Here is a 4,561-nt window from a genome sequence, read left to right as displayed (position 1 = left end):
AAATGTGAATTCCCAAGGCAGATGACACAGAATAACTGTCTGGATAACGTAAAGTTGAAATGTGAATTCCCAAGGCAGATGACACAGAATAACTGTCTGGATAACGTAAAGTTGAAATGTGAATTCCCAAGGCAGATGACACAGAATAACTGTCTGGATAACGTAAAGTTGAAATGTGAATTCCCAAGGCAGATGACACAGAATAACTGTCTGGATAACGTAAAGTTGAAATGTGAGTTCCCAAGGCAGATGACACAGAATAACTGTCTGGATAACGTAAAGTTGAAATGTGAGTTCCCAAGGCAGATGACACAGAATAACTGTCTGGATAACGTAAAGTTGAAATGTGAGTTCCCAAGGCAGATGACACAGAATAACTGTCTGGATAACGTAAAGTTGAAATGTGAGTTCCCAAGGCAGATGACACAGAATAACTGTCTGGATAACGTAAAGTTGAAATGTGAGTTCCCAAGGCAGATGACACAGAATAACTGTCTGGATAACGTAAAGTTGAAATGTGAGTTCCCAAGGCAGATGACACAGAATAACTGTCTGGATAACGTAAAGTTGAAATGTGAGTTCCCAAGGCAGATGACACAGAATAACTGTCTGGATAACGTAAAGTTGAAATGTGAGTTCCCAAGGCAGATGACACAGAATAACTGTCTGGATAACGTAAAGTTGAAATGTGAGTTCCCAAGGCAGATGACACAGAATAACTGTCTGGATAACGTAAAGTTGAAATGTGAGTTCCCAAGGCAGATGACACAGAATAACTGTCTGGATAACGTAAAGTTGAAATGTGAGTTCCCAAGGCAGATGACACAGAATAACTGTCTGGATAACGTAAAGTTGAAATGTGAGTTCCCAAGGCAGATGACACAGAATAACTGTCTGGATAACGTAAAGTTGAAATGTGAGTTCCCAAGGCAGATGACACAGAATAACTGTCTGGATAACGTAAAGTTGAAATGTGAGTTCCCAAGGCAGATGACACAGAATAACTGTCTGGATAACGTAAAGTTGAAATGTGAGTTCCCAAGGCAGATGACACAGAATAACTGTCTGGATAACGTAAAGTTGAAATGTGAGTTCCCAAGGCAGATGACACAGAATAACTGTCTGGATAACGTAAAGTTGAAATGTGAGTTCCCAAGGCAGATGACACAGAATAACTGTCTGGATAACGTAAAGTTGAAATGTGAGTTCCCAAGGCAGATGACACAGAATAACTGTCTGGATAACGTAAAGTTGAAATGTGAGTTCCCAAGGCAGATGACACAGAATAACTGTCTGGATAACGTAAAGTTGAAATGTGAGTTCCCAAGGCAGATGACACAGAATAACTGTCTGGATAACGTAAAGTTGAAATGTGAGTTCCCAAGGCAGATGACACAGAATAACTGTCTGGATAACGTAAAGTTGAAATGTGAGTTCCCAAGGCAGATGACACAGAATAACTGTCTGGATAACGTAAAGTTGAAATGTGAGTTCCCAAGGCAGATGACACAGAATAACTGTCTGGATAACGTAAAGTTGAAATGTGAGTTCCCAAGGCAGATGACACAGAATAACTGTCTGGATAACGTAAAGTTGAAATGTGAGTTCCCAAGGCAGATGACACAGAATAACTGTCTGGATAACGTAAAGTTGAAATGTGAGTTCCCAAGGCAGATGACACAGAATAACTGTCTGGATAACGTAAAGTTGAAATGTGAGTTCCCAAGGCAGATGACACAGAATAACTGTCTGGATAACGTAAAGTTGAAATGTGAGTTCCCAAGGCAGATGACACAGAATAACTGTCTGGATAACGTAAAGTTGAAATGTGAGTTCCCAAGGCAGATGACACAGAATAACTGTCTGGATAACGTAAAGTTGAAATGTGAGTTCCCAAGGCAGATGACACAGAATAACTGTCTGGATAACGTAAAGTTGAAATGTGAGTTCCCAAGGCAGATGACACAGAATAACTGTCTGGATAACGTAAAGTTGAAATGTGAGTTCCCAAGGCAGATGACACAGAATAACTGTCTGGATAACGTAAAGTTGAAATGTGAGTTCCCAAGGCAGATGACACAGAATAACTGTCTGGATAACGTAAAGTTGAAATGTGAGTTCCCAAGGCAGATGACACAGAATAACTGTCTGGATAACGTAAAGTTGAAATGTGAGTTCCCAAGGCAGATGACACAGAATAACTGTCTGGATAACGTAAAGTTGAAATGTGAGTTCCCAAGGCAGATGACACAGAATAACTGTCTGGATAACGTAAAGTTGAAATGTGAGTTCCCAAGGCAGATGACACAGAATAACTGTCTGGATAACGTAAAGTTGAAATGTGAGTTCCCAAGGCAGATGACACAGAATAACTGTCTGGATAACGTAAAGTTGAAATGTGAGTTCCCAAGGCAGATGACACAGAATAACTGTCTGGATAACGTAAAGTTGAAATGTGAGTTCCCAAGGCAGATGACACAGAATAACTGTCTGGATAACGTAAAGTTGAAATGTGAGTTCCCAAGGCAGATGACACAGAATAACTGTCTGGATAACGTAAAGTTGAAATGTGAGTTCCCAAGGCAGATGACACAGAATAACTGTCTGGATAACGTAAAGTTGAAATGTGAGTTCCCAAGGCAGATGACACAGAATAACTGTCTGGATAACGTAAAGTTGAAATGTGAGTTCCCAAGGCAGATGACACAGAATAACTGTCTGGATAACGTAAAGTTGAAATGTGAGTTCCCAAGGCAGATGACACAGAATAACTGTCTGGATAACGTAAAGTTGAAATGTGAGTTCCCAAGGCAGATGACACAGAATAACTGTCTGGATAACGTAAAGTTGAAATGTGAGTTCCCAAGGCAGATGACACAGAATAACTGTCTGGATAACGTAAAGTTGAAATGTGAGTTCCCAAGGCAGATGACACAGAATAACTGTCTGGATAACGTAAAGTTGAAATGTGAGTTCCCAAGGCAGATGACACAGAATAACTGTCTGGATAACGTAAAGTTGAAATGTGAGTTCCCAAGGCAGATGACACAGAATAACTGTCTGGATAACGTAAAGTTGAAATGTGAGTTCCCAAGGCAGATGACACAGAATAACTGTCTGGATAACGTAAAGTTGAAATGTGAGTTCCCAAGGCAGATGACACAGAATAACTGTCTGGATAACGTAAAGTTGAAATGTGAGTTCCCAAGGCAGATGACACAGAATAACTGTCTGGATAACGTAAAGTTGAAATGTGAGTTCCCAAGGCAGATGACACAGAATAACTGTCTGGATAACGTAAAGTTGAAATGTGAGTTCCCAAGGCAGATGACACAGAATAACTGTCTGGATAACGTAAAGTTGAAATGTGAGTTCCCAAGGCAGATGACACAGAATAACTGTCTGGATAACGTAAAGTTGAAATGTGAGTTCCCAAGGCAGATGACACAGAATAACTGTCTGGATAACGTAAAGTTGAAATGTGAGTTCCCAAGGCAGATGACACAGAATAACTGTCTGGATAACGTAAAGTTGAAATGTGAGTTCCCAAGGCAGATGACACAGAATAACTGTCTGGATAACGTAAAGTTGAAATGTGAGTTCCCAAGGCAGATGACACAGAATAACTGTCTGGATAACGTAAAGTTGAAATGTGAGTTCCCAAGGCAGATGACACAGAATAACTGTCTGGATAACGTAAAGTTGAAATGTGAGTTCCCAAGGCAGATGACACAGAATAACTGTCTGGATAACGTAAAGTTGAAATGTGAGTTCCCAAGGCAGATGACACAGAATAACTGTCTGGATAACGTAAAGTTGAAATGTGAGTTCCCAAGGCAGATGACACAGAATAACTGTCTGGATAACGTAAAGTTGAAATGTGAGTTCCCAAGGCAGATGACACAGAATAACTGTCTGGATAACGTAAAGTTGAAATGTGAGTTCCCAAGGCAGATGACACAGAATAACTGTCTGGATAACGTAAAGTTGAAATGTGAGTTCCCAAGGCAGATGACACAGAATAACTGTCTGGATAACGTAAAGTTGAAATGTGAGTTCCCAAGGCAGATGACACAGAATAACTGTCTGGATAACGTAAAGTTGAAATGTGAGTTCCCAAGGCAGATGACACAGAATAACTGTCTGGATAACGTAAAGTTGAAATGTGAGTTCCCAAGGCAGATGACACAGAATAACTGTCTGGATAACGTAAAGTTGAAATGTGAGTTCCCAAGGCAGATGACACAGAATAACTGTCTGGATAACGTAAAGTTGAAATGTGAGTTCCCAAGGCAGATGACACAGAATAACTGTCTGGATAACGTAAAGTTGAAATGTGAGTTCCCAAGGCAGATGACACAGAATAACTGTCTGGATAACGTAAAGTTGAAATGTGAGTTCCCAAGGCAGATGACACAGAATAACTGTCTGGATAACGTAAAGTTGAAATGTGAGTTCCCAAGGCAGATGACACAGAATAACTGTCTGGATAACGTAAAGTTGAAATGTGAGTTCCCAAGGCAGATGACACAGAATAACTGTCTGGATAACGTAAAGTTGA

The sequence above is a fragment of the Penaeus chinensis genome, chromosome 33 (assembly GCF_019202785.1).
Source record: "Penaeus chinensis breed Huanghai No. 1 chromosome 33, ASM1920278v2, whole genome shotgun sequence".
NCBI classification, from domain to species: Eukaryota; Metazoa; Arthropoda; class Malacostraca; order Decapoda; family Penaeidae; genus Penaeus; species Penaeus chinensis.
Note: the sequence above shows the minus strand (reverse complement) of the source record.